The sequence below is a fragment of the Mirounga angustirostris genome, unplaced genomic scaffold, assembly GCF_029215605.1.
Source record: "Mirounga angustirostris isolate CCGP_5_RB_7025 unplaced genomic scaffold, mMirAng1.0.hap1 SCAF_1, whole genome shotgun sequence".
Lineage (NCBI taxonomy): Eukaryota > Metazoa > Chordata > Mammalia > Carnivora > Phocidae > Mirounga > Mirounga angustirostris.
Window position 1 is genome coordinate 161,966,411 of NW_026991709.1, and position 27,196 is coordinate 161,993,606.

The 27,196-nt window shown below is 39.0% G+C and overlaps 1 protein-coding gene across 4 annotated transcripts in view; it reads left to right on the forward strand.

Moving 5' to 3' along the window:
• TMCC1 (transmembrane and coiled-coil domain family 1) overlaps nt 1-27,196 on the forward strand; it is a 251,781-nt gene that overhangs the window by 34,700 nt on the left and 189,885 nt on the right. For all 4 annotated transcript variants that reach the window (XM_045904290.3, XM_045904294.1, XM_064591745.1 and 1 more), the window contains one exon: nt 23,980-24,035. The gene's annotated coding sequence lies outside the window, so the exon portion shown is untranslated. The remainder of the gene's footprint in view (nt 1-23,979; nt 24,036-27,196) is intronic.

Consider the following 27,196-nt stretch of genomic DNA (forward strand, 5'->3'; position numbering starts at 1 on the left):
ACTGAGCCACCCCAGGCTCCCCCTCCACCCCCAGCTTTGTCAATTTTAAAAGGAATACTTTTTTACATTTTAATTTTTTTGGAATTGTGTGCATTTAACGTGGTAATAGTTCTCCTTGAAGAACTGTTAACTCGAGTAAGGTGTGCCTTTTAATCAGTTAACAAGGTCTGGGATCAAAATGCAGTAATGTTATGTCCATTTGACTTTATTTTTTTAGTAAACACTATCAGTGTGCCATTCGTCGCCTCTATACATAGCCTTTCCATGTTCGGTGCCAACAGCCAGATGTTCTGTTAACCAGCTAAGATTGGATTTTGAGACTTAACTTTGCACCTCACTGTCCTTAAACTTCCTGTAAGAATATCTTAATGACTCAGAGACAGAACTACCTCATTGCCATGTTTTGCCTTACTAGCTGCAGCTAATTTAGTGAATCAGCTAGGTGAAGGGGAAAGTTAGCAAATAATTTCACTGAAGACAGGGCCACAGTTAAAACTTGAAAGTCCAAGGGCAGTTAATGTTTATTGCATAAATTCAAAACATTGTTTTATTTTGGGAAACTACCTCCATCCGGTCCTTGTCCCTGTCCCCTGACAACTAGTAATCAGTTCTCCATCTTTGTAGTTTTATCGTTTTGAGGATGCTGTATAAACGGGAGTCATATAACCTTTTGAGATTGGCTTTTTTTATTTGCTAAGCATGATGCACTTGAGATCTATCCAATTGCTCCTCCCTTTTAATTACTGAGTAGTATTCCATGGTATGGATGTACCAGAGTTTGTTTAAGCATTGATCTACTCAGGGACATTCATGTTTCCAGTTTAGGGTATTACCAATAATTCTGCTATGAACATTCATGTACAAGTTTTTACATGAACATATGTTTTTATTTCTCTGGGATAAATGCCAAGGAGTGAGATTACTGGGAGGTATGATAACTGCATGTCTAATTTTACAAGAAACTGCCAAACTTTTCCATAACGGCTACACCATTTTACATTCCTACCAGCAATGTAATGAGACCACTAATATTTTTTATTGCTTATTCGTTCTTTTTCTATCAAAAAGTGGTCGTAGATGCCCAAAATTTAAGAAAAATTTATGTGAGAAAAATCATAAAAGTGAAAGGTCTGTGCATTGATAGAGTTGTTTTTAGCAGAATGTACAATTTCTCTCAGAATAAAATCATAGTTCTAGATTGTTTGCTTTGGCAGTCTTTTGTTGACCTTGTTTGAAGAGATTAATAATTTTGATGAGGAAGGTTTGTTAACTAAATTTTCATGCAAGTCATTTGGCCATTTTGGAATCTTAATAACCAGTGTTTCTTTAGCTCTCATAATTTCTCAATAGATGTTCATCTTCTCCTAAGTTGTTAATAATTTCTGTTGCTGTAGACTCTGCTTGTAACAGGATATCTTACTTTATTTGCTTTTTTTGTTTTGTCATGAATTATAATACCCACTGTTTTTATGACTTAGAATTGTTGAAACAGCATAAGGAATTGTTTGCTTACCATGAAAATAGGCAAGTCCCCTAAGTAACCATATCCATACCCAGACTTTACTCAGTCACTGTGAAATAGCGTGGGTTTTTTTTTAGGCCAAGGAAGCTATCCAAGAATTTTGTGAATAAGGGTGGGTATTGACCTTGCCAGAATTCATGGGGAAGATGTCTGTCTGCTTGTTTTGTATGGTGGAAAAGGGTTTTTCATCCAAACATTGCCCTGCTTTCTTCTGCTTTTCTCACTGAACATTTTTTTAAGTGTCTAGAGATTTTAACTTCTTTAAGTGTTAATTTTTAGTAGATTTTTATTTTCAGTAATTTATCTTGAGATAAGTTGAGTAAGAGGCTCAGACTTCAAGATAAACCAGAGATTTGTCTTTGCTTTAGGACAGTATCAGTGATTTTGTTATGAAAACTAATCAAACCATTTAGGTTGCTGTATTTTAGAGTATCAATGGAGTTTGACTTTTCAATGGTTTTTTTCCTTTATTTTTTTTATTTTTAAAAGATTTTACTTATTTGACAGACACAGCGAGAGAGGGAACACAAGCAGGGGGAATGGGAGAGGGAGAAGCAGTCTTCTGCTGAGCAGGGAGCCTGATGCGGGGCTCAATCCCAGGACCCTGGATCATGACCTGAGCCAAAGGCAGACGCTTAACGACTGAGCCACCCAGACGCCCCTGGTTTTTCCTTTAAATAGGAAGCCACTGGAAGAAGGCCTATGCTAAATAAACTTTATTATTCCTGCTAAAGGGACCTTGCTAAAGAAAATTAAATATAGTAAGGATTATGATGGTGGGAACATGACCTGTATTGAATGTTTTGTGATTGTTGGCAACTGAACTTTGACTTAATTAGTCTAGGCCGTGTTCAGTGGTTCTTGAACGTGGTTCATGTTTTTGTTCATTCATGCAGTATGTTTCTATTGAACTACCCAGCCACTGGGGATATAATGTGTAACACAACCTAATGTGATACCATCCCCTACGGAACCAGTAGTGGAGGAGGTATTAATATTAAATTAAAAACTAAATTAAAACTGTGACAGTGGGATAAGTGATATTAATGAAATTTGACTAGATTAGAAAATGCATCCTCAAGAAATATTTGTGTTATGATTTAAAGGACGAATAGATGTTAACTTGGCAAAGAGAGGAGGGATGGTTGTCCAGACAAAAATAAGAGTAGGTGCAAAGGCCCTGTGGCAGAAGGGAAAATGGTGAAATGAGGAGACTTAATTAAGGCTACCGTGGCCTGAGAACTGAGAGCTAGAGGGAAAGGGAACATAGTTTGAGGTGGAGAGATAAGCCTGCCCATGCAGGTTTTTATAGGTAATGTTGAGAAGTTTTTGCCTTTATTCTAAGAAGAATGAGGAACCATTAAAGGGTTTTAAACAATAAAGGACAAGGTCATATATGGGTTTTTTTTTTTTTTTTTAAGATTTTATTTATTTATTTGACAGAGAGAGACACAGCGAGAGAGGGAACACAAGCAGGGGGAGGGAGAGGGAGAAGCAGGCTTCCCGCTAAGTGGGGAGCCCGATGCGGGGCTCGATCCCAGGACCCTGGGATCATGACCTGAGCCGAAGGCAGACGCTTAACGACTGAGCCGCCCAGGCGCCCCTCTTTTGATCTTTAAAAAGATTAAATATATTGGGGGCTCCTGGATGGCTCAGTTGTTTAAGCATCCAACTCCTTCACCGTCATGAGATCCGGTGAGTGCCGGAGGCCACTTGAGATTCTCTTTCTCCCCCTCTCCCCCTCTTCCTCTGCTAGCGCACTCTCGTGCATGTTCTCTCTTTCTCTAAATGAATAAATAAATTTTAAAAAGATTAAAAAAAGATTATAAGTATACTGAATTTGTTGTGTTGTCTTTTATAGCTGAGTTGCCTTGATTTCAATTGAGCAGATGTTTGACAGAATTTATAGGACAGTCTTTTTCTACTCACCCTGCTGGATGTTTGATCCACTCAACTGACAGTTTTATTTGTTTTTCCTCAAAAGCCAGAACTAGGCCTACAGGAAGGAAAGGAACATATGCTGGAGCCAAAGGCTGGTGCTACCTAGGTCTGTGGGGGTGCATATTCAGAATCTTTGCAATTGGTTGGCCTGGATCTGTCAAAATAGGTTTGGTTGACTCTGGCTGTGCAGTAGTTTATTTATATGCTTCTGAGTGGTGACCTGGGAATGAATGCATTGTGAGTATAGTTTGGAAAATTGTTGTTTAGGTTGCTCTGGGAGGGGGAAAAAACTCAACCCCAAGAAACCCCACTGTTGAACAGGTCTTAGGTTCACTGGTTTAATTTTCTGTGAATGCTGTCCGGTGATTAAACCTTTGCTTCATCTCAGCAGCAAATGCCAGTATTTTGGACGCAAGTTATTTCATGAATGGGCTTTGTGTTATAGGAAGACAAAATGGGAAATTAAATATCTGTATTTTAGCTCTGGCCTAAGTAGATATTGTTAACATCAGTGTGTTGGATATAAAGTAGGCTTTCTTTTGGTTTTAGGGACTAAGATATTACAAGGTCTTACGTTTTTAAGGCACTCAAACATTTGTAACTTTAGTTGCATTGTGAGAAAGGATATACAAAAGAATAAGACATTACATATTTGAACAGTGTGGGTAAAAGAACATGAATTGATGAGATAGTAGTATCCTTTTACATTTTTCTCTTTCAGGGTTTAGACTTTATTACAGATTTTGCATCTATCTTTAATAAAAAAAAATATAGGCCTTTCAGTAAATACCAACAGTTTTGAAATGTTACCTTATCTGAGTGTTAATTAGAATAGAATTTACAGTTTTGCAATAAATGTAATCCTTTCTAATATTCTTGTGTGTATATATACATTTTCATATATGTGTATGTATGTGTATATGTATGTATTAAATATAATCCTTCCTAAATCTTACTCTGCTAAATTTAATTTATGGTCATGATGTGGTGTATCCTCAACAGTAGTAAAAAACAAAAAAAAAGCTAACACTGAGTGTTAGCTTACTTTGTGCCAGGCAGTCTTTTATTCTTTACAATAACCCTATGGAATGAGAAATATTTTAATCCACACCTTAGAGATAAATTAAGTGATTTGCTCAAGGACCCATAATTAATAGGTGAGTGAGCCATAATAGCAGAATGTACTGCATGTTTAAAATTCTACTTCATTTGGGGCGTGTGGGTAGTTCACTCGGTGAAGTGTTTGGCTTCACCTCAGGTCATGATGTCAGGGTCCTGGGATTGAGCCCTGCTCAGCAGGGAGTCTGCTTGTCTCTCTCCCTCTGCCCCCTCTCCCTGCTTGTGCTCTCTCTCTTTCAAATAAAATAAAAATCTTAAAAAAATTCTATTTCATTTAAGACATACTGAAAATTTTTGTATGAATGTATACTTTCAGTATACCATTTTGTTCCAGCTTCGAAAGAATTTATATCTTTAGGATTGTTGAGGATCATGCAAAGTAAATTCTTTTTTTTTTTTTTTAAAGATTTTATTTATTTGACAGAGAGAGACACAGCGAGAGAGGGAACACAAGCAGGGGGAGTGGGAGAGGGAGAGGCAGGCCTCCCGTAGAGTGGGGAGCCCGATGCAGGGCTCGATCCCAGGACCCTGGGATCATGACCTGAGCCGAAGGCAGACGCTTAACGACTGAGCCACCCAGGCGCCCCCCCCCCTTTTTTTTTAAAGATTTTATTTATTTATTTGACAGAGACACAGCAAGAGAGGGAACACAGGGGGAGTGGGAGAGGGAGAAGCAGGCTTCCCACAGAGCAGGGAGCCCGATGTGGGGCTCGATCCCAGGACACTGGGATCATGACCTGAGCCGAAGGCAGACGCTTAACAACTGAGCCACCCAGGCGCCCTGCAAAATAAATTATTCTAAGCTACAGAAAATCTATTTTGTTTTATATGGTAGTGTTTCATTTGATCAATATTGAGGGGGATTACAGGGTTATAAGTGTTTCCAGATTAGTAAAGTTTACCTCTTGAGGAAGTATAATTTTGAAAGAAATTAGCTGTTTTAGAACAGTAATTTTTCTAAAATGTGTGTTTCTTTTCAGTCTTGTAAGAAAATTTTTTTCACCATTTATTTATTTATTTAAAGATTTTATCTATTTATTTGACAGAGGGAGACATAGCGAGAGAGGGAACACAAGCGGTGGGGGTGGGAGAGGGAGAAGCAGGCTTCCAGTGGAGCAGGGAGCCCGATGCAGGGCTCGATCCCAGAACCCTGGGATCATGACCTGAGCCGAAGGCAGATGCTTAACAACTGAGCCACCCAGGTGCCCCCTTTTTTCACCCTTTTAAAGATAGTATTCTGTGTATAATGGAATCTGTTCTTGATAACTCAGGGCTTTCATTAGGACCATTAATTAATTTATAATGCAGTACTTTTTTCCTTCTCCTTTGCTCCAAGGTCTCTTATTATTTGTATGCACTACTTCTTATAATCCTCCCTTTATTTAAATAATTAAACTTGTCAGAATTGTATATAAATGAAGAGTTAAATAGGCCTTGGGGCGCCCTCCCCAATAGTTTCCTCATGTCCCTTGTAACTCTTATAATCTATTCTTCCCTTCAATTCCATCCACAGGCAACCACTATAGATTAGTTATATATATATACATACATATTTATGTATATTATGTAAATGGAATAATAAACTTTGTATTCTTTTTTGCTTGGCATATTTCAGTCTAATGTTTTTGAAATTCATCAATACTAGTGCATGTATTGATAGGTTTTTTCTTTCTGTTGTTGAGCAGTATACCACTATCTGGATTTGTTTATCCATTTCCCTATTAATGGACAGTGGGATATTTCTAGTTTGGGGCTATTACGGATAAAGCGGCTATAAATGTCTATGTACAGGTCTTTGTGTGTTCGTATGTTTTCTTTTTCATGGGTAAAACCTAGGAGTGGAGTAGATGGGTCATGTGGTAGGTATTTGTTGAATTTTGTAAGAAATTGCTGTATTAGTTTCCTATTGCTGTAACAAATGACCACAAACTTAGTGGCTTAAAACAACATATTTATTAACTTCTGGGGGATCAGAAGTCTGAAATGGGTCACACTAGGTTAAAAATAGAGATGTTGGTAAGGTTGTGCTCCTCTGGAGACTTGAGCGGGGAGAATCCCTTTCTATTCCTCTTCAAGCTTCTAGAGGCTGCCCGTACCTCTTGGTGCCTGATCTCCCCTTTTTTTTTTTTAAATGATTTTATTTATTCACTTGACAAAGCATAAGCAGGGGGAGTGGCAGGGAGAGGGAGAAGCAGGCTCCCCGCTGAGCAGGGAGCCCGATGTGGGGCTCGATCCCAGTACCCTGGGATCATGACTTGAGCCGAAGGCAGATGCTCAACTGAGCCACCCAGCTGCCCCAAAGTAGTTCTATTTTAACTTTATTTTTCTTAAAAGATATATTTTTCATTTTAGAGAGAGCACAAGTGGGGAGAGGGAGAGAGAGAATCCTCAAGCAGACACCCTGCTGAGCACGGAGCCTGACATGGGGCTCAGTCCCACTACTCTGAGATCATGACCTGAGCTGGAATCAAGAGTTGGTTGCTTAACTGACTGAGCCACCGAGGCCTTCTGTCCCCCTCCCCCCGAATAGTTATTTTTCAATCTTTGTCTAATAGCTGTGCCTTCACATCTTTTTCAGGGGCGGTTTCTTTTGGTTAATTTTTTTCCTTTAAATAGGCCATACTTTACTGTTTCTTTGTATGCCTTGTGATTTTTTTGTTGAAAACTGTACATTTGAATCAAATAGTGTGGTAATTCTTGAAATCCAATTCTCCCACTTCCCAAGGGGGTGCTGTTTTTTGTTGTTATTATTATTTTTACCATAGCAGGCTATCTCCATACTAAGGGTCATCCTGAGGTGTAAATTAAGGTCTTCTCAGGTCTTTTCTGAGCCTTTGCTTTTCCCAAGGAATGTGCAGTCGCTGTCTGATTTTCTCTGTGTATGCATTTGCTTTTGAATGTCTTAGTCCTTAGTGTCTGGCTCCCAGTAGTGGAAAAAGAGAAAAATGAAAGTGGAAGGAAAATGACACCAGTCTTTTAAATGTCCTGGAAGTCACTATAGCTGCAGAGGGAGGACCTTGTGACAGCTTAGAGGTAGGGGAATTGCAACAGTGATGGGCACCTGCTTCTTTGCTATACCTGTGATCAGAAACAGCCATCAGTGATAAGGGCAGGACAGGGTTTTGTTTTTCCCCACCGTAGGTCCCACAAGCTGTGTGCAGACTGCTCTTAGAACTTTGCACAGCTGCCTTCTATGTTGCTAGGTAGGGGCTGGGTAGCTGCTACTGTGCTAAGAGTTGAAATTAACTGCAGTTTATTGTCTGAGCCTTCCCCTGGACTTGGAAGCCTTAAATAGATTCCAGGGTTCCAAAATAGTTACATCAGATAGATTCTGCTCATGCAGTTGTTATCTAGGTGGGTAAATATTCCTGGGGCTTCCTACTCTGCCATCTTCCCAGAATCCTCTCTTGAGATTTAGGTTTTGATGTGGCAGTAGACACTATCAGCTGTGTGACCTCAAAGAAGTCACTGAAGTTCTTTGGGCTCTAGGGAAGTATGGGCTTGTGGGGAAAGTGTTTAGGCTGGTAATTGCTAAGACTCTTACTCTAAAACATATGATATTCTAAAAATTTGCATGTACTTTTCCTCATTTTTGGTGTTAATTTTTTTTTTAAAGATTTTATTTATTTATTTGACAGAGAGACACAGCGAGAACATTTATTTATTTGACAGACACAGCGAGAACAGGAACATAAGCAGGAGGAGTGGGAGAGGGGGAAGCAGGCTTCCCATGGAGGCGTGAGCCCGATGCAGGACTCGATCCCAGGACTCTGGGATCATGACCTGAGCCGAAGGCAGACGCATAACGACTGATCCACCCAGGCGCCCCTGGTGTTAATTTTTCAGTTCGAGAAGAAAGACTAACATTTGGAGGTTATAAATAACTATTGAAAAAAACTTTTTGGTGTTTGAACATTTCTGTTTACCCAGAGTATTTAAATTGTACATGCAGTTTATTTTCTTTTGGGGTTTCTTATTTTCTCCAGTTTGATGTTCCTTTTTGGGATGCCTAAGAAAACTGTAGATTTGACTCTTTAGGAAAATACATGGCTGTTCTAATTGGTGGTAAGTTTGGTGAGATCTGTTAGGACTTTTATTCCTTGGTTTGGAAAAAAAAAATTGTTAGAACAGATAGAGTAACTGCATTTCTCCAATGATCTGAAAAAGTTCCTGTGATTAACTTGCTTTGGTGGGCATTCAAAAGCATGTCAATGCTTTTGGTTCCCTTGGAAGAAGTAAAATACTTTTAAGAACTATCAGATTGTAATTCAGGACATCAGTTCTCTTTCTCTTTCCTGTGATCAATAATAATTTGTATTCTTTCCTATGGTAAAGTTTCTACTTTGAGTTATTTGGTTGACTTCTTCATGGTTTCTTCCTCTTTAGGCTAGTGAGTATCTTTCCCATAGGTTCTCAGCTGCACAACTAATTTATTTTCCTTTTCAATAGATGTTTCCAATGCTGATGTATACAGAATAGTCTAGAGATATTTAGAGATGAATTTTTGTCCAGTATCGTCACTTTATAGCAGAGAAAATTGATCACCATCAGATAATCCAAATAGCTATATTGTTTTTTGGGGGGCTTGGGAGGGGAGTAGTTTGCACGAAAATGGGGCTTTCGCTGGAAGGTGGATATACGGTCAAGGGATATTTTCTTAAAGTGGGAAAAATTGTAGCGTGCTTGTATGCTGATGGGAATAATCCAATAGAGAGGGAGAAATAGATTAGAGAGGAGAGAATTGCTTATAGTTGATAATGTTTGAATAGGCATGTAAGTAGAGCAGTTGATCATGGTAGGAATACCAGCACTTCATCCTTACTAGCAGTAGGGAGTGCTGATTGTATGGACTCCAGTGCCAGTAGATAAGTAGATGTGGTAGTAGTATGTGCAAATAAATACTTATTTTTTCAGTGACACTGGAAGGTAAGCCATTAGGGAAGTAAGGATAGGAGAGGGGATGTTAGATTTGAAGAGAGTTAAGAAGTGTGAAATCGTCCTGTGTGAAAATGGGGGGAGTGAATGTACGAGAGTTAAAGAATCTTCTCCCTCCCCCCCTGCTTGTGTTCCCTCTCTCGCTCTCTCTGTAAAAATAAAGGGCGCCTGGGTGGCTCAGTCAGTTAAGCGACTGCCTTCGGCTCAGGTCATGATCCTGGAGTCCCGGGATCAAGTCCCGCATCGGGCTCCCTGCTCAGCGGGGAGTCTGCTTCTCCCTCTGACCCTCCTCTCTCTCGTGCTCTCTGTCTCTCATTCTGTCTCTTGCAAATAAATAAATAAAATCTTTAAAAAAAAATAAAAAGATTTTATTTATTTGAGAAAGAGAGATTGAAAGAACGAGTGGGAGGAGGGGCAGAGGGAGAAGCAGACTCCCCACTGAGCAGGGAGCCGGATGGGGGACTTGATCTCAGGATGCTGGGATCATGACCTGAGCCGAAGGCAGATGGTTAACTGACTGAACCATCCAGGTGCCCATATAATTGTATTTTAAAATAATAATGTTTTGAATATTTAGAATGTTCTGTACTCCCTATTGAAAATATTGTTCCTGTTTGCCTGAACATTCTTTTTTTTTTTTTTTAAGATTTTATTTATTTATTTGAGAGAGAGAATGAGAGAGAGCACATGAGAGGGGGGAGGGTCAGAGGGAGAAGCAGACTCCCCGCCGAGCAGGGAGCCCGATGCAGGACTCGATCCAGGGACTCCAGGATCATGACCTGAGCGGAAGGCAGTCGCACAACCAACTGAGCCACCCAGGTGCCCTCTTTTTTTTTTTTTTTAAGATTTATCTATTCATTTGAGAGAGAGCGCGCGCACAAGGGGGAGGGGCAGAGGGAGAAGCGGACTCATCGCTGAATGCAGAGCCCCACATGGGGCTTGATCCCAGGACCCCGAGATCATGACCTGAGCCAAAGTCAGATGCTCAACAGACTGAACCACCCAGGCTCCCCTGCCTGAACATTTTTTTTTTTTTTAAGGTTTTATTTATTTATTTGAGATGGAGGGGGCAGAGGGAGAGGGAGAAGCACTCCCTGCTGAGCAGGGAGCCTGAGGTGGAGCTTGATGCCAGGACCCTGGGATCATGACATGAGCTGAAGGCACCTGTGTAATGGACTGAGCTACCCAGGCACCCGTGCCTGAACATTCTTGAAGACTGACTTCTATAGTTCACTGAATATATAAATACTAGGTTTAGATTAAAAAGAGAATTGAATTGCCTGAGTTGAATTTTATCTGGTTAAGGTATTAGTGAGAAGTGAAATAGAATAAAAATTATGGAAATATAATTGGTGTGTGGTAGGCCAAAAACTTAATATTTTTAAGATTTTTTATTTATTTGAGAGAGAGAGAACACAAGCAGGGGTAGCTGCAGAGGGAGAGGGAGAAGCAGGCTCCCCGCTGAGCAGAGAGCCCAGTGGGGGGCTCGATCCCAGGACCCCGGGATCATGACCTGAGCTGAAGGCAGATGCTTAACCGACTGAGCCACCCAGGCATCCCAAAAACTTAAAATTCTTAATTGGCTTGTAACTTCTTGGTTATCATATTTAGGTGTTTTTAATACACTTGTGTGGTTTCTTATGGTTGGGTTGAAGGCAGGTAGAAATGCTGGAGAAGGGAGTAAGGGTAATCTATAGGAAAGGGCGAGAGCTCTGTGTTTTAATTTTTTTCTTTTATTTTTCCTGTTGTTATTACTAGATACCATTAGGGAGCAATTATTAGTTCTAGGAACTGTGAAAAATATGTTTTGTGTATTATTATATTTAATTTTCACAACTCTAGGAAGTAGGTTTCATTGTCATTTATCAATGAGAAAACTTAGACTTGCCATCTAAGACTACCGGAAGATACACAGCTAGTAAGTATCTTTAAGTAACTGGCTCACCCCGAAGTCCAGGGTCTTAACCACTGTGCTAAATTGTCTCTCTTTTTTTTTTTTTTTTAAAGATTTTATTTATTTATTTGAGAGAGAGAGAATGAGAGACAGAGAGCATGAGAGGGAGGAGGGTCAGAGGGAGAAGCAGACTCCCTGCCGAGCAGGGAGCCAGATGCGGAACTCGATCCCGGGACTCCAGGATCATGACCTGAGCCGAAGGCAGTCGCTTAACCAACTGAGCCACCCAGGCGCCCTAAATTGTCTCTTTGTTAACAAGACAGTCTTATCCAGGATTTAAAAAAACAAATGTCCCTTTGAATGTCCATTAGCCCTGGAGACTCTGTTTTCTAACATAAACACACATGACCCCTTTTTGGAAAATTACTATTTAACACTGTATTCTTTTTGAAGTATTCTTCATTAGGAGAAACAGTTTCTTAGAATTGGAAGTGCTAGAGATTTCTAAGCATTTTTGTGAGCACATAACAATTTTTTAAAGTCAGGCAGTAAGTAGAAGGCTTTAAATAAAATACAACCTATGAAAGGAATCCCTAAATTATTACTAACGATTCACTGGACATTCTCACTTTGATCCTATTTTTCACTTCAATGTGACACTGTTTCTTAGTGTTTTATATTTTCAGGTTTGCATGTTATTCATTGACAAAACAGCTTAAGCCAAGGCACAGTACCTACCTGTTCTTTGTAGTCACCATGCTTTTAGTAAGGCCCTCTTTCTTTGGCCATATTTATGGAGTAAATACAAGGAAGTTTGGTAAAATTATATTTATGACTGAGGAGAGGATATTATCTCCTCTGGTAGGTGTCTGCTAAACTTGCTTGATTGTGTCTTTCTCAACTCCTGGGACTCCTGGGTTTCTTACCTATTCATTTGGTCAGTAGTGATGTATAAAACAAAGAGGTCAACAGAAAATTTTGTTTTCAGTGTGAATAACTGGGTTGGGAAAAGATGTTGCTAAATCACAAATTCCCTTAGGAGGTGGCTGAAAAAATGTTGCCCCTCATAAAATAGAAGCATGAGAAGAAATAATGACTTCAAGAATAGAACTGTTGAATAAATTTTCAGTGTAGCAAAGCATAAAGTATGTGTTACCATTGAAACCATCTCAAATGACCTACAGTGAAGGAGAAAGCATAAACTGGAGACATTTTTAAACCCGAAAAAACATGATTAAGTTTTATTTCTAAACTTTGTGTTTTTCATTTTCTCTAGAGAGATTTAAGATTGGCTCTGGGTCAGGAGAAAAAAATTTGACATACCAAGGGCATTTTGAAATGTAACATGTTACGTGATTATCATGAGTATATTTTCCTGTTCGAAAGTGACAAATTGTGAATACTTATGTAAGAAATTTGAAATTAGGAATTTTTTTAAAGATAAACTTTTTAAAGATTTAATATATAAATTTATTATACCAGAAGGTGTGTAGAATCTATTTTGGCTTTTTCTTTTCTTTTTTTAAGATTTTATTTATTTGAGAGAGAGGGCACAGCAGAGGGAGCAGCAAAGGGAGAGGGAGAAGCAGGCTCCCTGATGAGCAGGGACCCCGATGGTGGCACTGGATCCCAGGACCCTGGGATCACAACCCTAGCTGAAGGCAGACGCTTAACTGACTGAGCCACCCAGGCACCCCTGTTTTGGCTTTTTCTTGATTTTTAATGATTTTTTTTTTTTCTAAAGATTTTATTTATTTGACAGAGTGAGATGCAGGGAGAGAGGGCACACAAGCAGGGGGAGTGGGAGAGGGAGAAGCAGGCTTCCTGCCGAGCAGGGAGCCGATGTGGGGCTCGATCCCAGGACCCTGGGATTATGACCTGAGCTGAAGGCAGACGCTTAACGACTGAGCCACCCAGGCGCCCCGATTTTTAATGATCTTAATAGGAATTGTCTTTAGTTGGTTCATTTGTTCTGTTCCTTATTCCTCTACTGTTTGAGGATGTCAGGAATTTTGATAGTCTTTTCTGTGCTAGGTTGTCAGAAGGAAGGCCCTTGTAAAACTTAAGTATGAGGTAGCTGACATCGCTCAAAGCATTCGTTGCTGTATGTGATGAAAATGAAAGGCAGCTTGAAGTATATGATATTTAAGTTTCTTGTGGATATGTTTGGGGAGAGAGTGAGGATTGCCACAAGAGGAAACTTAAAAGAATTTCTTAGTTTGAAATGAACATACAGAAGAGAAACTTTTTTTCCCCCCTTTTGGCTACCCTCACACAAAGTATTTGGGAGATAGTGACTTGCTCCCTTGCAATTTTCCTCACATGTCACATGATGTTTTTCTAGGGTTTTCAGGGTATTTTCCCTAATATTTCAGGACTCTTGCCATTGTGCATTCTTAGACTCTTTGGGAACGTTCCATGGACTCTTTCTGGGAACCCTGGAAGTGCTTCAACCTGTATCAGTGAAGGTTGGGTGATTAGATGTTCCCTCTTTCAGCTTCAATGGCAAGGGTTTACCTCCTTCCCTTTACTGATTATTAACTATTCACTTTCAATAATAGATACCTGATTTATACTTTATAGCATTTATTTGTCTTTTTTTTTTTTTCAAGATTTTATTTATTCATTTGACAGAGATAGATACAGCGAGAGAGGGAACACAAGCAGGGGGAGTGGGAGAGGGACAAGCAGGCCTCCTGCAGAGCGAGGAGCCCGATGCGGGCCTCGATCCCAGGACCCTGGGATCATGACCTGAGCCGAAGGCAGATGCTTAATGACTGAGCCACCCAGGTGCCCCTATTTATGTATCTTTATTTCAAAAAGTATTTGGGGATTATAGGCTTCTTAGGAAAGCTGGATGTCTTTACTTTCCTTACCTTCATCTTGACGTAGTAATTACCCATGGGAGTAAAGAATAATCTTCTTGGGAGTTGGTGGGAGTATCTATAGACAGATGTTACAGATTATCTGTACTTTTTCATCAGGGTATTCTCCTTCCTTTTTTCATCTATTAAAATGATTTTTCTATTTTCCATGCTCTGTTTCCGTGTTCATACATCTGTAACAGGCGCACACACACACGCACGCACGCGCAACACACACACGACATGGGGCTTAAGGCCTGACCCATATAGAAGGAGCTCTAGAACATTCTTAATACACTGTGATTCATTTTACAGGTTTGCTTTTAAAACAAGTACCCCCTACATGTGCTGAATAACTAGCCTCATACACATCTTCCCCTCTCTCCATTTTTCTTTTCTGGAGGGACCAGGGTATGTCTTCAGAATAAAGGGGGCAGGGTGTCTAATTTTTAGGTCATAGGTAGCATCAAAGAAGGAAGTATTTTGAGGGTTAAGAGCTTTCATTCTTACTAGTTCATGAGTTAAGTCAGAAAGCTAAAATAAAGGATTCAGTTCTCTATCAGCTGCCTTCTTAGACCAGATTTTGGGATGCGGACCAAAACATTGCAGGTGATTTTATAAGACCACAAGTAGTATTAGAACCAAGGCAGAATGAACCAAGGTTGTTCTTGTGGATGCCTTTCAGGAATGGTAAAAGAAGAGGGGAGAGGCAGGAAGACAAGGTAAAAACTACCAATGCAAACCTTGGATTTGATTTGTAGGTTCCTGAAAATGTTAAAAAACAAACAAACAAAAAACCAGCCCTAATGTTGGATATTGTCTGAATTTATTCCTCCATCTGCATTATATGCATAGGATTTGTAAGTTTCAAACATTTTTACTATTTTCCTTATGTATAGCCATAACTAATATAAACTCTGTGTGGATGCTAAATGACAAGTAGTTCACATTCTGCATGTCTATTCCTACATCTTCATTCACTCCTAAATTCATGGCAGTGTTATTTAAACCTACCTTATTTTTCTGGATTTTTCCATAGATACCCTGTATTAGGCTAAGGGATTTCCCTTATCTGCTTAGTTTGTTGAGAGTGTCATAAATAGATGTTTGAATTTTAGTTGAGTGCTTTTACTGCATCTATTGTTATGATCATGTGGTTTTCTTATTTAGTCTGATAGTGTGAATTACATTCATTGCTTTTTTTTTTAGTGTTCAGTCAGCTTTGGATTGCTGGGGCTAATATTCTGTTAGAGGTTTTTGCGTATATGTTCATTTGGAGTATTGATCTGTAGTTTTTTTGTAATGTCTTTGTCTTGTTTTAGTATTAATGTTGGCCTCATGAAATGAAATGTTCCTTCCTCTTTTCTGCAAGAGGTTGTGTAGAATTATTATTTCTTCTGAAATAGTTGGTAGAATTAGCCAGTAAAACCATCTGAGTCCTTTTTTGAGGAGTTACCACTACAAATTCACTTTGTTTAGATACAGTTACTCCGGTATCTATTTCTCCTTGTATAGTTCTTGTAGTTTGTGTCAACTTTGAAGAAATTGGTTCATTTCATCTAAGCTGTCAAACTTACGGTCATAGAGGGGTTCTTTGTATTTATGATCCTTTTAATAGCTGTTGTGTCAGTGTTAATGTCCTCTCTCTTTCATTCCTGTTAGTGGTAATTTGTCTTTCTTATTTCTTGGTTAGCCTGGCCAGAAGTAGAAGTTCATCTTTTCAAAGAACCAGCTTTTGCTTTCATTGGTTTTTCTCCATTGTGTTTCTGTTCTCACATTCATTGATTTCTGCTCTAGTTTTTTTGTAAGATTTTATTTTTAAGTACTCTCTACACCAGGCATGGGGCTTGAACTCATAACCCTGAGATCGAGAGTTGCATGCTCCACTGACTGAGCCAGCCAAGTGCCCCTATTTCTGCTCTCATTTTTATTATTTTTTTCCTTCTGTTTGATTTAATTTGTTCTTCAAAGTTTCTTAAGGTAGATGCTTAGGTTATTGATTTTAGGTCTTTTCTAATATATGCATTTAAAACTATAAATTTTTCTCTGAGCATAGCTGCATCTCACAAGTTCCGATATTTCATTTTCACTTACTTGAAATACTTTTAAATTTTTTTCTGAGGTGCCTGGGTGGCTCAGTTGGTTAAGCCTCTGACTCTTGATTTTAGCTCAGGTCATGAGATTGAACTCCACGTTGGGCTCCGTGCTGGGTGTGGAAGCCGCTTAGGATTCTCTCTCTCCCTCTACTTCTGCCCCTCCTCCGCGTGCTCACTTGAGCGTGCTCTCTCTAAAAAAAATTTTTTTTCTAGACTTTTTACCCATGGGTTATTTAGAAGTATATTGTTTAATATCCAAATATTTGGGGGAATTTCCCCAGATCTTTGCTATTGATTTTAATATAATTTCATTGTGGTCTGAGAATATACTTTGTACCATTTTTAAAAAATGATTTTTAAGGGGCACCTGGGTGATCAGTCAGTTAAGCATCTGCCTTCAGCTTGGGGTCCTCCCTCTCCCTCTGCCCCTCCCCCCACTCGTGTTTTCTCTCTCTCTCAAATAAAATCCTAAAAAAAAAAAAATTTTTTTTTTTGTTTTATGGCCCAGAATATAGTATATCTTTGAATGTTCCAAGTACACTTGAATGTATTTTCAGCAGTTACTGGGTGAGGTGTTCTGTAAATGTCATTTAAGTTAGGTGGTAGTGGGGCACCTGGGTGGTTCAGATGCTTAAGTGTCTGCCTTCGGCTTGGGTCGTGATCCCAGGGTCCTGGGATTGAGCCCAGCATCGGGCTCTCTCTGCTTGGTGGGGAGCCTGCTTCTCCCTCTCCCTCTGCTGTTCCCTCCACTTGTGTTCTCTGGCTCTATCGCGCTGTCAAATAAATATATAAAATCTAAAAAAAAAAAAAGTTAGGTGGTAGTACTATTGAGGTCTCCTTCCTGATTTTTGCCTACGTGTTTTAAGAGTTCCTGAGTTGAAAGTCTTTAAAGGTTTTACTTTTTTTAAATTTACTTATTTGAGAGAGAAAGTGAGAGAGCACAAGCAGTGGGGTGGGGAGTAGCAGAGGGAGAGGGAGAAGCAGGCTTCTCGCTGAGCAGGGAGCCCAATGTGGGGCTTAATCCCAGGACCCTGGGATTATGACCTGATCCAAAGGAAGACACTTAACCGACTGAGCCACCCAGGTGCCCCTATTTGTTGCATTTCTTTTTTCTTCTTTTGCCTTCTATAGTGTGAACTGAACTTTTTACTAATATTCTTACATCCTCCCTATTGACTTATTTTTACTTATTTAAAATGGTTTTTGGGGTTCCTGAGTGGCTCAGTCAGTTAAGCATCCGATTCTTGATTTTGGCTCAGGTCATGATCTCAGGGTCATGGGATCCAGCCCCATGTTGGGCTCTGTGCTCAGTGGGGAGTCTGCTTGAGGATTCTCTCCCTCTCCCTCTGCCCCTCCCCCTACTCACACACTCACTCACTCTCAAATAAATAAATCTTAAAAAAAATGGCTTTTAGTGGTTGCCTTTGGATTTATAGTATTCATTTAAAAATAACCTGAGTAGGGGCACCTGGGTGGCTCAGTCGTTTAGCGTCTGCCTTCGGCTCAGGTCATGATCCCAGGGTCTTGGGATCGAGCCCCGCATCGGGCTCCCCGCTCTGCCGGCAGCCTGCTTCTCCCTCCCCCACTCCCCCTGCTTGTGTTCCCTCTCTCGCTATGTCTCTCTCTGTCAAATAAATAAATAAAATCTTTAAAAAAACCCAAACCTGAGTATACCTTAAAATGATACCACTTTACATGTAGTGCATATATCTTAATAGTTAGTGTATGTTCCTAAATCTTCCTTTCACTGTAACTGTTGTTACATATTTCGCTACATATGCTATAAATACCCAGTACATTGTTCACTACTTCAAACAATTGTATTTTAGAGCAGTTAAAAATATGAAAAGAAAATATTTTATTTTACCTTCATTTCTTCATTTTTTGGTATAAATCCAAGCTTCTCACCTTTATCATATTCCTTCTGCCCAAAGAACTTCCTTTAATATTTTTTATAGGGTGGATCTGCTGGCGATGAATTCTCTGTTTTTGTCCGAGAGCGTCTTTATTTCTTCTTCACTTATGAAGGATATTTTCACTTGATATAGAGTACTGGTTGGGCAGTTTTTTTCCCAACATTTTCAAGTTGTCACTCCACTGTCATCTTACTTGCAAAACTTCTGACTGCAAGTTTATTGTAATCCTTATTTTTATTCCTCTATGTGTAATATGTTTTTCCTTCTCTGGCTACCTTCAAGATTTTCTCTTTGCTTTTCAGCAATTTAAATATGACATGCCCCGGTGTGTGTATTTTTTGGGGGAGGATATATTTATCTTGTTTGTTTTTTAGAGTTTCTTAAGTCTGTAATTAGGTGTCTTGTCACTAATTTTGGTAGGTTCTTGGGCATTCTAATATTTTTTCTCCATTCTCTCTTTCTCGACATTCTAAGTGTATGTATGTTACATTGTTTGATAATTTCCCACATTTCTCATATGTTCTTTCCTGTTTTATTTTCCTACTATATTTTCTTCTTTATGTATCAATTTGGGTGTTTCTATTAGCTTCTTTTCAAGTTCATGGATTCTTTTTTCAGCTGTTTGAAGTCTACTAATTTTTGTTACTTGTTTCTGTGTTTTTATTTCTAGAATTTCCATTTGATTCTCATGATTTCCATGTCTATGTGAATTTATCTTTCTGATCTTGCATGTTGTCTACCTTTTCCATTACAGTCTTTAACATATTAAGCATGTTTTAAATTACCTGATAGTTCCAGTTCCAAAATCTATGTCATATCTGAGTCTAGTTCTGATGATTGCTTTGTTTTTTCAAACTGTGTTTTTGGCATACTTCATAATATTTTTGAATGCTGGACATGTTGTATAGGATACAAAATACTGAAGTAAATATTTTATATGCTTAGAGAAGACTGCAGATTTCCTTCTGCTAGTCCTTTAAGGTGGAATTTGTGTTAATTTGTTGGAGGTTGGGCTGTGTTTGAAGTTTATTATTGCTATGGTTACCAGAGTTGATACTTACTTGTTTTTGCCGTGGGAACCCAGAGACTTGACATTTTCCTAGTGTCCCTTGTCTCCGAGTGTCCTTTATCTCCTTGCTTGGCTTTGGCTTTTACCTTTGTGCTGTTTCTCAGAGTCCGTCTCTTGCAGCTATATTCCACTGTTATTGTTAGAGCTTGTTAGCATGGTAATGGAGGGTAAGGGGAGCTCTGTGATGGTCTATTAAGCTTCATTTAGGCAGGTACTAGAACCTGGGTCTTGGAGGTTTGGCCTTCACAAAACTTTACCTACCACTTCTTTGGGTAGAGCTTCTCCTTGTTCTTTCTACCCAACTGCAGTATCTAGGTTAATTTTTTAAGCCCTTATTTTAGCCATTTTTTTTTTTTAATTTTAAAGAATTTTTTATTTGAGAGAGAGAGAAAGAGCACGAGCAGGGTGTAGGAGCAGAGGGAGAGAAAGAAGGAGAAGCAGATTCCATGCTGAGCAGGAAACCCTATGCGGGACTTGATCCCAGGACCCTGAGATCATGACCTGAGCCACCCAGGTGCCCTCAAGGTTTATTTTATTTCATTCTATTTTATTTAATTTTATCTTATTTTTTATTTTATTAAACTTATTTTATCTTAATTTAATTTATTTTTTAAAGATTTTATTTATTTATTTGACAGAGAGAGACACAGCGAGAGAGGGAACACAAGCAGGGGGAGTGGGAGAGGGAGAGGGAGAAGCAGGCTTCCCGCCGAGCAGGGAGCCCAATGTGGGGCTGGATCCCAGGACCCTGGGATCATGACCTGAGCCGAAGACAGACGCTTAATGACTGAGCCACCCAGGGGCCCCGAGGTTTTTTTTAATTTTTAAAGATATTTTTAAAAACTCATTTATTTTATTGAGAGAGAGAAGGGTGGAGCGGGGGTGAAGGAGGAGGGAGCGAGAGAGAAAGAGAGAGAGAGAGAATCTGAAACAGACTCCACACTGGGCATGGAGCCTAAGTTGGGGCTCCATCTCATGACTGGCAAGATCATGTCCTGAACTGAAACCAAACGGATGCTTAACCAACTGAGCCTCCCAGGTGCCCCTGGCTAAGGTTTTTAGAGCTCTCTCACTCCTCCATTAAGGTCATTAATTTAGAGAGAGAGTGAGATTGAGTGCCAGTATTCTCGGTCTCTTTCTTTTCCTCCAGCTCTAGTGGGAATCTGCCAGTGTTCTCAGGGTACAGGCCTTGATGAATTTTTCTTTGCAGATTAAGCCTTTTGTTCCAGAGGGAGATAGGGGAACAAGGTCTGGGCTGATTGGCATTGCCTGTTCTACTCTTCAAGCTCCATAGGGGTGAGTGAGGGCAAGGATGAGGAACTTTTTCTGCATTGTCTCAGATCCCCCCTGCATTAGACATTCTTTTGAGGTTTCTGGAGAAAAAGCCTGGGGTGGGAACTCTCTTATCATTTTAGTCCCCAGGGGCTTTACACTCTCATGTTAGCCCACATTCAGTCTTTTTTTTTTTTTTTTTTTTTTTTAAGATTTTATTTATTTATTTGAGAGAGAGCGGGCATGAGAGGGGGAGGGTCAGAGGGAGAAGCAGACTCCCCGCTGAGCAGGGATTTCGATGTGGGACTCGAACCTGGGACTCCAGGATCATGACCTGAGCCCAAGGCAGTCGCTTAACCACTGAGCCATCCAGGTGTCCCAGCCCACATTCAGTCTTAAGCAGTTTGTCAAAATTTATGGTTTAAATCTTCCTAACTGCGGTGGGGTTCTTCCATACTTTGGGGTAGTATTTCCTTTAGTCAGAGAGAAAGCTTTCCCTCCAGGGTTTTAGCTGCTTGTTCAACCTCTATGTTGCTCCATCCCTGTTGTATTTTTGAAGTGTATGTATGTAAATATGTATGTTTTTGTGAGTATAGCTGACATACAGTGTTACGTTAGTTTCAGGTGTACAGCTTAGTGATTTGACAAGTTTATGTATTATGCTACATTCACCACAAGTGTAACTACCATCTGTCCCATTACATCGCTATTACAATGTCATTGACTGTATCCTTACGCTGTGCCTTTTATTTCCATGCCTTATTCCATAACTGGAAGCCTGTATTTCCCTCTCTCCTTCACCCATTTTGCCAACCTCCTATCCCTGCTGTATTGCCTAAAGGTTGGATGAGGAGAAAATGGGGATTGGAGGGGGAAGTGTGGTTGTTTCCTTTCTCTGAATGTTAGGAATCCACATTGTGGTCAGAGAATAACTTGTGAGACTTACCTTAGAGCTCAGCAAATGATCAGTTTTGGTAAATGATCTCTCAGTGCTTGATAGAGTATTTATTCTGCAGTTATTGGGTAGTGTAGGTCTGGTTAATCATGCTATTCAAATTTCCATTTTTATTTTTCTTCCCTCTTTCTGGGTCATTTGTTCTGTCAGCTACTGGGATAAAAGTTTCCCCATTATGATTATATGGATATTTTTTACTACTTATAATTCTGCCAACTTTCACTTTATATATTTGAAGGCTCTGTTATTACATGCATAGAAATTTTAATTTGTTATATCTTACTGATGAGTTATACATTGAATCCTAAGAATTATACACCTATAAATGCTTTTTGCATTAGAGTCTACTTTAAGTACTTTTTTTTTTTAAGATTTTATTCATTTATCTGACAGAGAGAGACACAGCGAGAGAAGGAACACAAGCAGGGGGAGTGGGAGAGGGAGAAGCAGGCTCCCCGCTGAGCAGGGACTCCATCCCAGGACCCTGGGATCATGACCTGAGAGCCAAAGGCAGATGCCTATCGACTGAACCACCCAGGCGCCACTACTTTCAGTACTATTAATATGGCTAGAGACGCTTTCCTTTTCTGTATGACCTTTCCATACTTTTCATTTTTTTTTTTTTAAGATTTTATTTATTTGACAGAGAGAGAGTACAAGTAGGCAGAGAGGCAGGCAGAGGGAGAGGGAGAAGCAGGCTCTCCGCTGAGCAGGAAGCCCGATGTGGGGCTCGATCCCAGGATCATGACCTGAGCTGAAGGCAGACGCTTAACCGACTGAGCCACCCAGGCGCCCCTCCATACTTTTAATTTTTAACTGTTTTCTATCTTTGTATCTTAGGTGTGATTCTTATGAACACCATAATAGTTGAATTTTGTTCTTTATTAGTGTAATTATTTTTGTCTTTTGATCTGATTACATTAGTGTAATTATTGGAATATTTGGGTTTACACTTGACCTCTTACATTTTGCTTTTTATATGTTCTGCTTGTTCTGTGATCTTTCCCTCTTTTTTTGTATTCATTTGGGCATTTTAATTCTATATTTTCTTTCTATTTAGCGTATCAGTTAAATACTATTTTACAATTTTTTTAAATGTTTACCATAGAGATTGAAACATGTATTTTCTTCCTTTTTAAAAAATTTATTTTTTCAGTACATAATAATAGTCATAAGGCACAGAATTCAAAAGGTACAAAAGATTATGTGATAGGAAGTCCTTTCTCACATTTATCCATCAGCCACCATTCTTCAGCTGCCTCAAGAAATGTGTATCCACCAGTACAGTCATCTAGCCTCTTTTTTTTTTTTTAAGATTTATTTATTTGAGAGAGAGAGTGTGTGCACGTGTGCATGCAGACAAGCAGGGGGACAGGAAGAAGCAGGCTCCCTGAGAAGCTGGGAGCCCAGTGCAGGACTTGAGCCCAGGACTCTGGGATCGTGACCTGAGCCAAAGGCTGATGCTTAACCAACTGAGCCACCTAGGCGCCCCCATCTAGCCTCTTTCCTTACTCCCAAAACTGTGTTTACTGGTCTAGCTGGGAGCCTTGGTCCATATCTTCCTTCTTATTTATTCGTCTTCTCAGCCTTCAAAGCTCAGCTAAAGTTTCTTCCCCTTTCATGAAGCTTTCCTGAACAAATTTAATCTTAACTGATCTTCTAATGGTAATTGCAGTTTTCCTCACACATTTTAGCTTTAATGATATTCTTTTATGCTATTTTCCTTAAGTTTCAAGTATGTAAATCTTACTTTCTGTCCCAGATTGTGAGTTCCTTGAGGGCAGGATAATATGCTTTCATTTGGTCTGTGTAATGCTGAGCACGTAGCAGATGCCCCCCCCTCCCCCCGCCAATACTTGTCTAATTAAATTGCCTCTCTAGTAATGGCTGTCAGAAGATCATTTTTCCACAAAAATTTCAATTTTCGTGCCTCCTGATTCTCAATTGTTCATGGTAGATACAGTTTTTAGAGTTCGTTTTGAATGCAAAATTGCAGATGTAGAATTGCAAGCTACTTGAAAAAATATTTGCTTATAAAATTGTGTTATGTGCTTGTTTTGCATTTCATGTTACTTTAGAATTAATAGACATTCCTAATTCAGTATCATAGTATAAAAATATTCATTGCTGTTTAATGACATCTGCACTTCCTTAAGTACTAACAAGTGAACACTCTTTTTTCCAAAATACCGTCTTTGTTGATTATAGTTTTTCTTGATTATATTTTTGAAAAATTAGAAAATACTGAAAAATACTAGAAAAAACTATCCTACTCCTACCAGTGAGAGATAAATGTTAACATTTGTTATATATAAACTCAGTTTTTTCTGTGTAAATATTATAGTTAACTTCTCCCCTCTAAGTTCAATTTGTAATTCTTAATGTTTGCTTTTCAGCTTGTCCTAAAAGGATTCCTGTACACCTTAGAAGTGCTTGAGGAAGAGTGATAAAGGCAAGTATACAACTCTTTATGGTTAGTAAAATAACTTGGTTCATAGCCAAACCAAAAAGCTTTGGTCACTGTATCAAAAAAAAAGATAATTTATTAATTTGAATGGTTTTCCAGAGCACCCTCCTAAATATTTGCCAGACTTTTAAAACAACTTTTAAATTTATCCTTGATAATAAGTCGGAGTAGCTTGTTTCTTGAATGTGAAGTAATGGTGTAATATTTGGTGAAACTGTTGTAGAAAAATTGTTAAAAATTCTGAGAATTGAATAAAGTTCTCTGAAATGCCTGCTCTGTAAATAGCTACCTTTTCCATTTCTTTTCCCTCCTTTGTAGTCCTTCCCTTTGTCCCTTTTCCCCATACCCTTTTGCTCCCTATTCTCTGTCTACTTTTTCTAGTTTACTTATAAGAACTTTACTTTTCAGAGAAGCTGAGTGAATAAAAGAGAAGCCAACATTTCTTACGAAAGCACACTTTAACTTTCTGGTTGAACTTCTTTGTGTTAAACCAGGTATCTCAATACTATTATTTGGAGAGTTTTATAAACTGAGCAACTGTTTACTCGTTTGAATTTGCTGTCTTAAAGAAGAAAATAGGGGAGTCCTAAAAAACTTTGACATTACTGAATTCATTTAGTGCTTGCATTCTTACTGTCAGCAGTTTTATAGTTAATTATTACATCATCATTGTCTTTGGTATTTTGGGCACAGTATTTCACCTTCCTTAATAATTGGCGTATATTGAGAGGTAACCTTAAAGATTTTCTTTTGGCCTACAGAAAATTTTAGCAAGCTTCAAAATTTTGGCCATATTTCTTGTTTGTGTTGATATCACAGCAATAATGCAGGTGATAGCTACAAGTGTAAATACTAATACATTGTAGAGGTAGTGCAACAGGTTGTTTTTCAAAATTCTTACCTTACAACTTGATATTTAAAGCTCAATTTAGGTTTCTTTAGGGTTCCATGCCAAGTAAGCCTCTGCTAGTTAGTACAATTAAGGAATGTCTTTCCTTTACAAATCCTAGAATTCATTACTGTTCTAGTATATAACCTTTGCAGCTGTATAGGTGTCCTGTGTAAGCTTTGGCTTGACACCCTATTTCTAGGTTTTCCTAGGAATGCTGGCATTTTTTGTTTGTAATCAATCATTTCCAGTTATTTGAAAATAAAAATGATGTACAAATGCTAGTGAAATCTCAAATGAAGTTACTGACATTTAAAATGTACTGTTTTCCTTTTTTTTTAATAAGCAGGTGCCCGCTTGATTAGTTTATAACACTGCCCAAAGAAACAAGTTTACAGATAGTATCTTTATACAAGACAAGTAGGTCAGTTGGTTTTCCAGCTAACCTTGATACCATTCCTTTAATCATGGTATCTTTTACTCTGATGGAAAACTTATTTTATATTTTTTGTTTCCCAAAACAAAAAAGTCAGTTGTATTATTTAGCTAATACAATACAAATAAGGAGAAGAGTAAATTACTTCCTTATTGTCAGTCTGCTGCTTTCACATCCTCACATCTTCTTAGGGTCTAAATTGCCCAGTACAAGAAGAGATTAGTTACTGGATTATCTTGGTTATGTAACTCTTACTCTCTGAGGAGCTTAATGCTTTGCAGAGTGGAAATAATTCAATAACTATTAGTCTGCTCTACAAACTCATGAGGGAAGGTTTGTATAATTGAATACATGTATTATTGGCAACATTTTTGCCCTCAAGGAGCCCCAGAAAACTCCAGTAAAGGTCAAGATAATCATTAACCTAATAAGGATTAAGGGATTCTTTCTTGGCTCCCCCAATGGGAAGAGGAAAAAACAAAAGCAGTGCACAATTAGGACAAGGGTAAGAAGCCCCATTTCAGTGTGGCCACAAAGAATTTGAGCAGAAGGCAGTGAAATTTCCCATTCCCATGACTAGTTTGGGAGCAAAGAATTTTGTGGTATTTAGAAAGTAGGAAGGTACTGGTGAGGGATAAATGTCCTGAAGTCTGTCACAACATTTATGCTCCTGAGTCATGAAGAGGTCAGGAGGTGGGGAAATAGGCATGAAAAAAATATGGACAGCACAGCCACAGTAACAGTACCATATACATGGTAAGGTCTTCTGAGAGTAATTACCATGAAGAAGACCCTAGCAGGTTTGCATGCCAATCCCTCTGAACTCCAGCAGCCTTGAGTTCACAGTGAACTCTCTTACATCCAGCTAATTTATGATGGCTACGTGGTGGCAAGGAGTCTCCATATCCTCACAACATGAGGGGCCTCATTGGTAGTGACTTAGGCTGTTCAAACTACTTGGTAGTGTACGGAGTTTTAAAGCTTGTTGAACAAAAGGTTGAGGGAAAATAGGGGAATAACTTCCCACACCATATTTTGTCCTCTCTAGCAGGTTCTGTGCATTAATACAAATTTATATATTTGCAAAAACTCAATAAAAAAAATACTACCTATTTCTTTCCATTAAGAAAAATCTCATTCCTACCATCTTCCCCTCCTCTTTTTTTTGCATGTAATTTCCATAACCATGGCAGTTATGTTGACTTTACATCTCTTAGTTTCAGCTTCCTTTTAATTTCCTGCATTTAATATTGGTGTGTGGTTGCATTTTGACCTTTCTTTTTCTCTACTCTTCCCTCATACCCAGTTACTGTGTTACTTCGTTTTTGAATTTGTGTGGATATGTGGAAAACTTCTGTCAGCAATGACACTATTCAGAGAAAGGGATTTCTTTGAATCTCTCTTCTTTTTTTGCAGGGTAGGGTGGGGGTGGACACTGACTCCAACTGTCCAACACTTGTCCATTTGAGATGTAAACTATCTTACATCCTCTTCCCCACCTCTGGAATGACTCTGAATCTCTTTTCTTGATAGCTGGTACTGAGTAAAGCTCTAGTCTCTCTGAAGACATAGTCTGTGTGGATCATTTGCTCATATGGTGCCAGACGGTCATTTGTGCTTCAGAGAATTCAGCTTACAAGATTTTTATTTCCTTTTTCTTCTCAATAGAGCAAGCCTATCACCCCTGTTTACCAGTGAACTTGATAAATATGAATGGTAACAAAAAATTCCTCTTTTTCATTAAAATCCATATACAGTTGGATTAGGATATCCACTTCTCACTATTCTTTGATTTTATTTTGCTGAGTTCCAGCATATGGA